Source organism: Notothenia rossii, assembly GCF_949606895.1.
Source record: "Notothenia rossii genome assembly, contig: scaffold_26, whole genome shotgun sequence".
In the NCBI taxonomy this organism is placed as follows: domain Eukaryota; kingdom Metazoa; phylum Chordata; class Actinopteri; order Perciformes; family Nototheniidae; genus Notothenia; species Notothenia rossii.
The window spans coordinates 1106168-1120564 of NW_027639632.1; positions in this window are offsets into that span (position 1 = coordinate 1106168).

Sequence of the window (14397 nt, forward strand, 5' to 3'; positions counted from 1 at the left end):
GGGTGAAAATGGAAAAAAGTATTCGAAAATAGTGCCTCATAAGGCGGGTAGAGTCCCTTGAAAACTCCCCTTGAATTCCTCCAGACTCAGAAAAAGTCAAAGTTGACTTTTTGGAGATCCATAGAAAAAGGGTGAAAATGAAAAAAAGAATGCCACAGCATGGATTCGAACACGCGACCAACCGCATCCAGGGGCGAGCATTAACGCAGTGAGCCACTGGACCTGAGTACTCAAACATGCCTACTTTTGCATCTTAGAAACTCTGAATTCACTAAATGTACAACTTTTTCTCCATCAAAATGAATAAATGAGACATTAAATAACATCAACAGATCAAGACGAAGCGAATGGAGGTACCCCCGGATTCATAGCATGTGTAAATCGAGACGAAACATCTCTCTCTCCCCCGCCTGCTTGCGAGGGGGAGGGGCAGTTTACACACACACGCAGCTGCTGCATGCAGCAACACACACACAGGGAGGAGATGGCAGAGAGAACGCACTCCCCTGAAAACTCCCCTTGAATTCCTCCAGACTCAGAAAATGTAAAAGATCACTTTTTGGAGATCCATAGAAAAAGGGTGAAAATGAAAAAAAGAATGCCACAGCATGGATTCGAAAACGCAACCAACCGCATCCAGGGGCGAGCTTTAACACAGTGAGCCACTGGACCTGAGTACTCAAACATGCCTACTTGTGCATCTTAGACACTCTGAATTTACTAAATGTACAACTTTTTCTCCATCAAAATGAACAAATGAGACATTAAATAACATCTACAGATCAAGACGAAGCGAATGGAAGCGGTCCCAGCCTCGTAGCTGCGAACAGCTGTGATCGCAGGAAAATGCTGTTACAAAGATTTCTCAGTATATCTCCGGGACATTTCCCTGGCTTTCCCACCGTCAAAATGGACAAACGAGACATGAAATAACATCAACAGATCAAGACGAAGCGAATGGAGGTACCCCCGGAGTCATAGCATGTGTAAATCGAGACGAAACATCTCTCTCTCCCCCGCCTGCTTGCGAAGGGGAGGGGCAGTTTACACACACACGCAGCTGCTGCATGCAGCAACGCACACACAGGGAGGAGATGGCAGAGAGAACGCACTCCCCTGAAAACTCCCCTTGAATTCCTCCAGACTCAGAAAATGTAAAAGTTCACTTTTTGGAGATCCATAGAAAAAGGGTGAAAATGGAAAAAAGTATTCGAAAATAGTGCCTCATAAGGCGGGTAGAGTCCCTTGAAAACTCCCCTTGAATTCCTCCAGACTCAGAAAATGTAAAAGATCACTTTTTGGAGATCCATAGAAAAAGGGTGAAAATGAAAAAAAGAATGCCACAGCATGGATTCGAAAACGCGACCAACCGCATCCAGGGGCGAGCTTTAACACAGTGAGCCACTGGACCTGAGTACTCAAACATGCCTACTTGTGCATCTTAGACACTCTGAATTTACTAAATGTACAACTTTTTCTCCATCAAAATGAACAAATGAGACATTAAATAACATCTACAGATCAAGACGAAGCGAATGGAAGCGGTCCCAGCCTCGTAGCTGCGAACAGCTGTGATCGCAGGAAAATGCTGTTACAAAGATTTCTCAGTATATCTCCGGGACATTTCCCTGGCTTTCCCACCGTCAAAATGGACAAACGAGACATGAAATAACATCAACAGATCAAGACGAAGCGAATGGAGGTACCCCCGGAGTCATAGCATGTGTAAATCGAGACGAAACATCTCTCTCTCCCCCGCCTGCTTGCGAAGGGGAGGGGCAGTTTACACACACACGCAGCTGCTGCATGCAGCAACGCACACACAGGGAGGAGATGGCAGAGAGAACGCACTCCCCTGAAAACTCCCCTTGAATTCCTCCAGACTCAGAAAATGTAAAAGTTCACTTTTTGGAGATCCATAGAAAAAGGGTGAAAATGGAAAAAAGTATTCGAAAATAGTGCCTCATAAGGCGGGTAGAGTCCCTTGAAAACTCCCCTTGAATTCCTCCAGACTCAGAAAAAGTCAAAGTTGACTTTTTGGAGATCCATAGAAAAAGGGTGAAAATGAAAAAAAGTATGCCACAGCATGGATTCGAACACGCGACCAACCGCATCCAGGGGCGAGCGTTAACGCAGTGAGCCACTGGACCTGAGTACTCAAACATGCCTACTTGTGCATCTTAGACACTCTGAATTCACTAAATGTACAACCTTTTCTCTATCAAAATGAACAAATGAGACATGAAATAACATCTCCAGATCAAGACGAAGCGAATGGAAGTACCCCCGGAGTCATAGCATGTGTAAATCGAGACGAAACATCTCTCTCTCCCCCGCCTGCTTGCGAAGGGGAGGGGCAGTTTACACACACACACGCAGCTGCTGCATGCAGCAACGCACACAGAGGGAGGAGATGGCAGAGAGAATGCACTCCCCCGAAAACTCCCCATGAATTTCTCCAGACTCAGAAAATGTAAAAGTTCACTTTTTGGAGATCCATAGAAAAAGGGTGAAAATGGAAAAAAGTATTCAAAACTAGTGCCTCATAAGGCGGCTAGAGTCCCTTGAAAACTCCCCTTGAATTCCTCCAGACTCAGAAAAAGTCAAAGTTGACTTTTTGGAGATCATTGAAAAAGGGTGAAAATGAAAAAAAGTATGCCACAGCATGGATTCGAACACGCGACCAACCACATCCAGGGGCGAGCATTAACGCAGTGAGCCACTGGACCTGAGTACTCAAACATGCCTACTTGTGCATCTTAGAAACTCTGAATTCACTAAATGTACAACTTTTTCTCCATCAAAATGAACAAATGAGACATTAAATAACATATACAGATCAAGACGAAGCGAATGGAAGCGGTCCCAGCCTCGTAGCTCTGAACAGCTGTGATCGCAGGAAAATGCTGTTACAAAGATTTCTCAGTATATCTCCGGGACATTTCCCTGGCTTTCCCACCGTCACAATGGACAAACGAGACATGAAATAACATCAACAGATCAAGACGAAGCGAATGGAGGTACCCCCGGAGTCATAGCATGTGTACATCGAGACGAAACATCTTTCTCTCCCCGCCTGCTTGCGAAGGGGAGGGGCAGTTTACACACACACGCAGCTGCTGCATGCAGCAACGCACACACAGGGAGGAGATGGCAGAGAGAACGCACTCCCCTGAAAACTCCCCTTGAATTCCTCCAGACTCAGAAAATGTAAAAGTTCACTTTTTGGAGATACATAGAAAAAGGGTGAAAATGGAAACAAGTATTCGAAAATAGTGCCTCATAAGGCGGGTAGAGTCCCTTGAAAACTCCCCTTTAATTCCTCCAGACTCAGAAAAAGTCAAAGTTGACTTTTTGGAGATCCATAGAAAAAGGGTGAAAATGAAAAAAAGTATGCCACAGCATGGATTCAAACACGCGACCAACCGCATCCAGGGGCGAGCATTAAAGCAGTGAGTCACTGGACCTGAGTACTCAAACATGCCTACTTTTGCATCTTAGAAACTCTGAATTCACTAAATGTACAACTTTTTCTCCATCAAAATGAACAACTGAGACATTAAATAACATCTACAGATCAAGACGAAGCGAATGGAAGCGGTCCCAGCCTCGTAGCTGTGAACAGCTGTGATCGCAGGAAAATACTGTTACAATGATTTCTCAGTATATCTCCGGGACATTTCCCTGGCTTTCCCACCGTCACAATGGACAAACGAGACATGAAATAACATCAACAGATCAAGACGAAGCGAATGGAGGTACCCCCGGAGTCATAGCAGGTGTAAATCGAGACGAAACATCTTTCTCTCCCCCACCTGCTTGCGAAGGGGAGGGGCAGTTTACACACACACGCAGCTGCTGCATGCAGCAACGCACACACAGGGAGGAGATGGCAGAGAGAACGCACTCCCCTGAAAACTCCCCTTGAATTCCTCCAGACTCAGAAAATGTAAAAGTTCACTTTTTGGAGATCCATAGAAAAAGGGTGAAAATGAAAAAAAGTATGCCACAGCATGGATTCGAACACGCGACCAACCGCATCCAGGGGCGAGCGTTAACGCAGTGAGCCACTGGACATGAGTACTCAAACATGCCTACTTTTGCATCTTAGACACTCTGAATTCACTAAATGTACAACTTTTTATCCATCAAAATGAACAAATGAGACATGAAATAACATCTACAGATCAAGACGAAGCGAATGGAAGCGGTCCCAGCCTCGTAGCTGTGAACAGCTGTGATCGCAGGAAAATGCTGTTACAAAGATTTCTCAGTATATCTCCGGGACATTTCCCTGGCTTTTCCACCGTCACAATGGACAAACGAGACATTAAATAATATCAACAGATCAAGACGAAGCGAATGGAGGTACCCCCGGAGTCATAGCATGTGTAAATCGAGACGAAACATCTTTCTCTCCCCCACCTGCTTGCGAAGGGGAGGGGCAGTTTACACACACACGCAGCTGCTGCATGCAGCAACGCACACACAGGGAGGAGATGGCAGAGAGAACGCACTCCCCTGAAAACTCCCCTTGAATTCCTCCAGACTCAGAAAATGTAAAAGTTCACTTTTTGGAGATCCATAGAAAAAGGGTGAAAATGAAAAAAAGTATGCCAGAGCATGGATTCGAACACGCGACCAACCGCATCCAGGGGCGAGCATTAACGCAGTGAGCCACTGGACCTGAGTACTCAAACATGCCTACTTGTGCATCTTAGAAACTCTGAATTCACTAAATGTACAACTTTTTCTCAATCAAAATGAACAAATGAGACATTAAATAACATCTACAGATCAAGACGAAGCGAATGGAAGCGATCCCAGCCTCGTAGCTGTGAACAGCTGTGATCGCAGGAAAATGCCTACTTGTGCATCTTAGAAACTCTGAATTCACTAAATGTACAACTTTTTCTCCATCAAAATGAACAAATGAGACATTAAATAACATCTACAGATCAAGACGAAGCGAATGGAAGCGGTCCCAGCCTCGTAGCTCTGAACAGCTGTGATCGCAGGAAAATGCTGTTACAAAGATTTCTCAGTATATCTCCGGGACATTTCCCTGGCTTTCCCACCGTCACAATGGACAAACGAGACATGAAATAACATCAACAGATCAAGACGAAGCAAATGGAGGTACCCCCGGAGTCATAGCATGTGTAAATCGAGACGAAACATCTTTCTCTCCCCCACCTGCTTGCGAAGGGGAGGGGCAGTTTACACACACACGCAGCTGCTGCATGCAGCAACGCACACACAGGGAGGAGATGGCAGAGAGAACGCACTCCCCTGAAAACTCCCCTTGAATTCCTCCAGACTCAGAAAATGTAAAAGTTCACTTTTTGGAGATCCATAGAAAAAGGGTGAAAATGGAAAAATGTATTCGAAAATAGTGCCTCATAAGGCGGGTAGAGTCCCTTGAAAACTCCCCTTGAATTCCTCCAGACTCAGAAAAAGTCAAAGTTGACTTTTTGGAGATCCATAGAAAAAGGGTGAAAATGAAAAAAAGTATGCCACAGCATGGATTCGAACACGCGACCAACCACATCCAGGGGCGAGCATTAACGCAGTGAGCCACTGGACCTGAGTACCCAAACATGCCTACTTGTGCATCTTAGAAACTCTGAATTCACTAAATGTACAACTTTTTCTCCATCAAAATGAACAAATGAGACATTAAATAACATCTACAGATCAAGACGAAGCGAATGGAAGCGATCCCAGCCTCGTAGCTGTGAACAGCTGTGATCGCAGGAAAATGCTGTTACAAAGATTTCTCAGTATATCTCCGGGACATTTCCCTGGCTTTCCCACCGTCACAATGGACAAACGAGACATGAAATAACATCAACAGATCAAGACGAAGCGAATGGAGGTACCCCCGGAGTCATAGCATGTGTACATCGAGACGAAACATCTTTCTCTCCCCGCCTGCTTGCGAAGGGGAGGGGCAGTTTACACACACACGCAGCTGCTGCATGCAGCAACGCACACACAGGGAGGAGATGGCAGAGAGAACGCACTCCCCTGAAAACTCCCCTTGAATTCCTCCAGACTCAGAAAATGTAAAAGTTCACTTTTTGGAGATCCATAGAAAAAGGGTGAAAATGGAAACAAGTATTCGAAAATAGTGCCTCATAAGGCGGGTAGAGTCCCTTGAAAACTCCCCTTTAATTCCTCCAGACTCAGAAAAAGTCAAAGTTGACTTTTTGGAGATCCATAGAAAAAGGGTGAAAATGAAAAAAAGTATGCCACAGCATGGATTCAAACACGCGACCAACCGCATCCAGGGGCGAGCATTAAAGCAGTGAGCCACTGGACCTGAGTACTCAAACATGCCTACTTTTGCATCTTAGAAACTCTGAATTCACTAAATGTACAACTTTTTCTCCATCAAAATGAACAAATGAGACATGAAATAACATCTACAGATCAAGACGAAGCGAATGGAAGCGGTCCCAGCCTCGTAGCTGTGAACAGCTGTGATCGCAGGAAAATGCTGTTACAAAGATTTCTCAGTATATCTCCGGGACATTTCCCTGGCTTTTCCACCGTCACAATGGACAAACGAGACATTAAATAATATCAACAGATCAAGACGAAGCGAATGGAGGTACCCCCGGAGTCATAGCATGTGTAAATCGAGACGAAACATCTTTCTCTCCCCCACTTGCTTGCGAAGGGGAGGGGCAGTTTACACACACACGCAGCTGCTGCATGCAGCAACGCACACACAGGGAGGAGATGGCAGAGAGAACACACCCCCCTGAAAACTCCCCTTGAATTCCTCGAGACTCAGAAAATGTAAAAGTTCACTTTTTGGAGATCCATAGAAAAAGGGTGAAAATGGAAAAAAGTAATCGAAAATAGTGCCTCATAAGTCGGGTAGAGTCCCTTGAAAACTCCCCTTGAATTCCTCCAGACTCAGAAAATGTAAAAGTTCACTTTTTGGAGATCCATAGAAAAAGGGTGAAAATGGAAAAAAGTATTCGAAAATAGTGCCTCATAAGGCGGGTAGAGTCCCTTGAAAACTCCCCTTGAATTCCTCCAGACTCAGAAAAAGTCAAAGTTGACTTTTTGGAGATCCATAGAAAAAGGGTGAAAATGAAAAAAAGTATGCCACAGTATGGATTCGAACACGCGACCAACCGCATCCAGGGGCGAGCATTAACGCAGTGAGCCACTGGACCTGAGTACTCAAACATGCCTACTTTTGCATCTTAGAAACTCTGAATTCACTAAATGTACAACTTTTTCTCCATCAAAATGAACAAATGAGACATTAAATAACATCTACAGATCAAGACGAAGCGAATGGAAGCGGTCCCAGCCTCGTAGCTGTGAACAGCTGTGATCGCAGGAAAATGCTGTTACAAAGATTTCTCAGTATATCTCCGGGACATTTCCCTGGCTTTGCCACCGTCACAATGGACACACGAGACATGAAATAACATCAACAGATCAAGACGAAGCGAATGGAAGTACCCCCGGAGTCATAGCATGTGCAAATCGAGACGAAACATCTCTCTCTCCCCAGCCTGCTTGCGAAGGGGAGGGGCAGTTTACACACACACGCAGCTGCTGCATGCAGCAACGCACACACAGGGAGGAGATGGCAGAGAGAACGCACTCCCCTGAAAACTCCCCTTGAATTCCTCCAGACTCAGAAAATGTAAAAGTTCACTTTTTGGAGATCCATAGAAAAAGGGTGAAAATGGAAAAAAGTATTCGAAAATAGTGCCTCATAAGGCGGGTAGAGTCCCTTGAAAACTCCCCTTGAATTCCTCCAGACTCAGAAAAAGTCAAAGTTGACTTTTTGGAGATCCATAGAAAAAGGGTGAAAATGAAAAAAAGAATGCCACAGCATGGATTCGAACACGCGACCAACCGCATCCAGGGGCGAGCGTTAACACAGTGAGCCACTGGACCTGAGTACTCAAACATGCCTACTTGTGCATATTAGACACTCTGAATTTACTAAATGTACAACTTTTTCTCCATCAAAATGAACAAATGAGACATGAAATAACATCTACAGATCAAGACGAAGCGAATGGAAGCGGTCCCAGCCTCGTAGCTGTGATCGCAGGAAAATGCTGTTACAAAGATTTCTCAGTATATCTCCGGGACATTTCCCTGGCTTTCCCACCGTCACAATGGACAAACGAGACATGAAATAACATCAACAGATCAAGACGAAGCGAATGGAAGTAACCCCGGAGTCATAGCATGTGTAAATCGAGACGAAACATCTCTCTCTCCCCCGCCTGCTTGCGAAGGGGAGGGGCAGTTTACACACACACACGCAGCTGCTGCATGCAGCAACGCACACACAGGGAGGAGATGGCAGAGAGAATGCACTCCCCTGAAAACTCCCCATGAATTCCTCCAGACTCAAAACATGTAAAAGTTCACTTTTTGGAGATCCATAGAAAAAGGGTGAAAATGGAAAAAAGTATGCCACAGCAATGATTCGAACACGCGACCAACCGCATCCAGGGGCGAGCGTTAACGCAGTGAGCCACTGGACCTGAGTACTCAAACATGCCTACTTGTGCATCTTAGACACTCTGAATTCACTAAATGTACAACTTTTTCTCCATCAAAATGAACAAATGAGACATTAAATAACATCTACAGATCAAGACGAAGCGAATGGAAGCGGTCCCAGCCTCGTAGCTGTGAACAGCTGTGATCGCAGGAAAATGCTGTTACAAAGATTTCTCAGTATATCTCCGGGACATTTCCCTGGCTTTCCCACCGTCACAATGGACAAACGAGACATGAAATAACATCAACAGATCAAGACGAAGCGAATGGAAGTAACCCCGGAGTCATAGCATGTGTAAATCGAGACGAAACATCTCTCTCTCCCCCGCCTGCTTGCAAAGGGGAGGGGCAGTTTACACACACACACGCAGCTGCTGCATGCAGCAACGCACACACAGGGAGGAGATGGCAGAGAGAATGCACTCCCCTGAAAACTCCCCATGAATTCCTCCAGACTCAGAACATGTAAAAGTTCACTTTTTGGAGATCCATAGAAAAAGGGTGAAAATGGAAAAAAGTATTCGAAAATAGTGCCTCATAAGGCGGCTAGAGTCCCTTGAAAACTCCCCTTGAATTCCTCCAGACTCAGAAAAAGTCAAAGTTGACTTTTTGGAGATCCATAGAAAAAGGGTGAAAATGAAAAAAAGTATGCCACAGCATGGATTCGAACACGCGACCAACCGCATCCAGGGGCGAGCGTTAACGCAGTGAGCCACTGGACCTGAGTACTCAAACATGCCTACTTTTGCATCTTAGAAACTCTGAATTCACTAAATGTACAACTTTTTCTCCATCACAATGGACAAACGAGACATGAAATAACATCAACAGATCAAGACGAAGCGAATGGAGGTACCCCCGGAGTCATAGCATGTGTAAATCGAGACGAAACATCTCTCTCTCCCCCGCCTGCTTGCGAGGGGGAGGGGCAGTTTACACACTCACGCAGCTGCTGCATGCAGCAACACACACACAGGGAGGAGATGGCATAGAGAACGCACTCCCTGAAAACTCCCCTTGAATTCCTCCAGACTCAGAAAATGTAAAAGATCACTTTTTGGAGATCCATAGAAAAAGGGTGAAAATTAAAAAAAGAATGCCACAGCATGGATTCAAACAATCGACCAACCGCATCCAGGGGCGAGCGTTAACACAGTGAGCCACTGGACCTGAGTACTCAAACATGCCTACTTTTGCATCTTAGAAACTCTGAATTCACTAAATGTACAACTATTTATCCATCAAAATGAACAACTGAGACATTAAATAACATCTACAGATCAAGACGAAGCGAATGGAAGCGGTCCCAGCCTCGTAGCTGCGAACAGCTGGGATCGCAGGAAAATGCTGTTACAAAGATTTCTCAGTATATCTCCGGGACATTTCCCTGGCTTTCCCACCGTCACAATGGACAAACAAGACATGACATAACATCAACAGATCAAGACGAAGCGAATGGAAGTACCCCCGGAGTCATAGCATGTGTAAATCGAGACGAAACATCTCTCTCTCCCCCGCCTGCTTGCGAAGGGGAGGGGCAGTTTACACACACACACGCAGCTGCTGCATGCAGCAACGCACACACAGGGAGGAGATGGCAGAGAGAATGCACTCCCCTGAAAACTCCCCATGAATTCCTCCAGACTCAAAACATGTAAAAGTTCACTTTTTGGAGATCCATAGAAAAAGGGTGAAAATGGAAAAAAGTATGCCACAGCAATGATTCGAACACGCGACCAACCGCATCCAGGGGCGAGCGTTAACGCAGTGAGCCACTGGACCTGAGTACTCAAACATGCCTACTTGTGCATCTTAGACACTCTGAATTCACTAAATGTACAACTTTTTCTCCATCAAAATGAACAAATGAGACATTAAATAACATCTACAGATCAAGACGAAGCGAATGGAAGCGGTCCCAGCCTCGTAGCTGTGAACAGCTGTGATCGCAGGAAAATGCTGTTACAAAGATTTCTCAGTATATCTCCGGGACATTTCCCTGGCTTTCCCACCGTCACAATGGACAAACGAGACATGAAATAACATCAACAGATCAAGACGAAGCGAATGGAAGTAACCCCGGAGTCATAGCATGTGTAAATCGAGACGAAACATCTCTCTCTCCCCCGCCTGCTTGCAAAGGGGAGGGGCAGTTTACACACACACACGCAGCTGCTGCATGCAGCAACGCACACACAGGGAGGAGATGGCAGAGAGAATGTACTCCCCTGAAAACTCCCCATGAATTCCTCCAGACTCAGAACATGTAAAAGTTCACTTTTTGGAGATCCATAGAAAAAGGGTGAAAATGGAAAAAAGTATTCGAAAATAGTGCCTCATAAGGCGGCTAGAGTCCCTTGAAAACTCCCCTTGAATTCCTCCAGACTCAGAAAAAGTCAAAGTTGACTTTTTGGAGATCCATAGAAAAAGGGTGAAAATGAAAAAAAGTATGCCACAGCATGGATTCGAACACGCGACCAACCGCATCCAGGGGCGAGCGTTAACGCAGTGAGCCACTGGACCTGAGTACTCAAACATGCCTACTTGTGCATCTTAGACACTCTGAATTCACTAAATGTACAACTTTTTCTCCATCACAATGGACAAACGAGACATGAAATAACATCAACAGATCAAGACGAAGCGAATGGAGGTACCCCCGGAGTCATAGCATGTGTAAATCGAGACGAAACATCTCTCTCTCCCCCGCCTGCTTGCGAGGGGGAGGGGCAGTTTACACACTCACGCAGCTGCTGCATGCAGCAACACACACACAGGGAGGAGATGGCATAGAGAACGCACTCCCTGAAAACTCCCCTTGAATTCCTCCAGACTCAGAAAATGTAAAAGATCACTTTTTGGAGATCCATAGAAAAAGGGTGAAAATTAAAAAAAGAATGCCACAGCATGGATTCGAACACGCGAACAACCGCATCCAGGGGCGAGCGTTAACACAGTGAGCCACTGGACCTGAGTACTCAAACATGCCTACTTTTGCATCTTAGAAACTCTGAATTCACTAAATGTACAACTATTTATCCATCAAAATGAACAACTGAGACATTAAATAACATCTACAGATCAAGACGAAGCGAATGGAAGCGGTCCCAGCCTCGTAGCTGCGAACAGCTGGGATCGCAGGAAAATGCTGTTACAAAGATTTCTCAGTATATCTCCGGGACATTTCCCTGGCTTTCCCACCGTCACAATGGACAAACAAGACATGAAATAACATCAACAGATCAAGACGAAGCGAATGGAAGTACCCGCGGAGTCATAGCATGTGTAAATCGAGACGAAACATCTCTCTCTCCACCGCCTGCTTGCGAGGGGGAGGGGCAGTTTACACACACACACAGCTGCTGCATGCAGCAACGCACACACAGGGAGGAGATGGCAGAGAGAACGCACTCCCCTGAAAACTCCCCTTGAATTCCTCCAGACTCAGAAAATGTAAAAGTTCACTTTTTGGAGATCCATAGAAAAAGGGTGAAAATGGAAAAAAGTATTCGAAAATAGTGCCTCATAAGGCGGGTAGAGTCCCTTGAAAACTCCCCTTGAATTCCTCCAGACTCAGAAAAAGTCAAAGTTGACTTTTTGGAGATCCATAGAAAAAGGGTGAAAATGAAAAAAAGTATGCCACAGCATGGATTCGAACACGCGACCAACCGCATCCAGGGGTGAGCGTTAACGCAGTGAGCCACTGGACCTGAGTACTCAAACATGGCTACTTGTGCATCTTAGAAACTCTGAATTCACTAAATGTACAACTTTTTCTCCATCAAAATGAACAAATGAGACATGAAATAACATCTACAGATCAAGACGAAGCGAATGGAAGCGGTCCCAGCCTCGTAGCTGTGATCGCAGGAAAATGCTGTTACAAAGATTTCTCAGTATATCTCCGGGACATTTCCCTGGCTTTCCCACCGTCACAATGGACAAACGAGACATGAAATAACATCAACAGATCAAGACGAAGCGAATGGAAGTAACCCCGGAGTCATAGCATGTGTAAATCGAGACGAAACATCTCTCTCTCCCCCGCCTGCTTGCGAAGGGGAGGGGCAGTTTACACACACACACGCAGCTGCTGCATGCAGCAACGCACACACAGGGAGGAGATGGCAGAGAGAATGCACTCCCCTGAAAACTCCCCATGAATTCCTCCAGACTCAAAACATGTAAAAGTTCACTTTTTGGAGATCCATAGAAAAAGGGTGAAAATGGAAAAAAGTATGCCACAGCAATGATTCGAACACGCGACCAACCGCATCCAGGGGCGAGCGTTAACGCAGTGAGCCACTGGACCTGAGTACTCAAACATGCCTACTTGTGCATCTTAGACACTCTGAATTCACTAAATGTACAACTTTTTCTCCATCAAAATGAACAAATGAGACATTAAATAACATCTACAGATCAAGACGAAGCGAATGGAAGCGGTCCCAGCCTCGTAGCTGTGAACAGCTGTGATCGCAGGAAAATGCTGTTACAAAGATTTCTCAGTATATCTCCGGGACATTTCCCTGGCTTTCTCACCGTCACAATGGACAAACGAGACATGAAATAACATCAACAGATCAAGACGAAGCGAATGGAAGTAACCCCGGAGTCATAGCATGTGTAAATCGAGACGAAACATCTCTCTCTCCCCCGCCTGCTTGCAAAGGGGAGGGGCAGTTTACACACACACACGCAGCTGCTGCATGCAGCAACGCACACACAGGGAGGAGATGGCAGAGAGAATGCACTCCCCTGAAAACTCCCCATGAATTCCTCCAGACTCAGAACATGTAAAAGTTCACTTTTTGGAGATCCATAGAAAAAGGGTGAAAATGGAAAAAAGTATTCGAAAATAGTGCCTCATAAGGCGGCTAGAGTCCCTTGAAAACTCCCCTTGAATTCCTCCAGACTCAGAAAAAGTCAAAGTTGACTTTTTGGAGATCCATAGAAAAAGGGTGAAAATGAAAAAAAGTATGCCACAGCATGGATTCGAACACGCGACCAACCGCATCCAGGGGCGAGCGTTAACGCAGTGAGCCACTGGACCTGAGTACTCAAACATGCCTACTTGTGCATCTTAGACACTCTGAATTCACTAAATGTACAACTTTTTCTCCATCACAATGGACAAACGAGACATGAAATAACATCTACAGATCAAGACGAAGCGAATGGAAGCGGTCCCAGCCTCGTAGCTGTGAACAGCTGTGATCGCAGGAAAATGCTGTTACAAAGATTTCTCCGTATATCTCCGGGACATTTCCCTGGCTTTCCCACCGTCACAATGGACAAACGAGACATGAAATAACATCAACAGATCAAGACGAAGCGAATGGAGGTACCCCCGGAGTCATAGCATGTGTAAATCGAGACGAAACATCTCTCTCTCCCCCGCCTGCTTGCGAGGGGGAGGGGCAGTTTACACACTCACGCAGCTGCTGCATGCAGCAACACACACACAGGGAGGAGATGGCAGAGAGAACGCACTCCCTGAAAACTCCCCTTGAATTCCTCCAGACTCAGAAAATGTAAAAGATCACTTTTTGGAGATCCATAGAAAAAGGGTGAAAATTAAAAAAAGAACGCCACAGCATGGATTCAAACACTCGACCAACCGCATCCAGGGGCGAGCGTTAACCCAGTGAGCCACTGGACCTGAGTACTCAAACATGCCTACTTGTGCATCTTAGACACTCTGAATTTACTAAATGTACAACTTTTTCTCCATCAAAATGAACAAATGAGACATTAAATAACATCTACAGATCAAGACGAAGCGAATGGAAGCGGTCCCAGCCTCGTAGCTGCGAACAGCTGTGATCGCAGGAAAATGCTGTT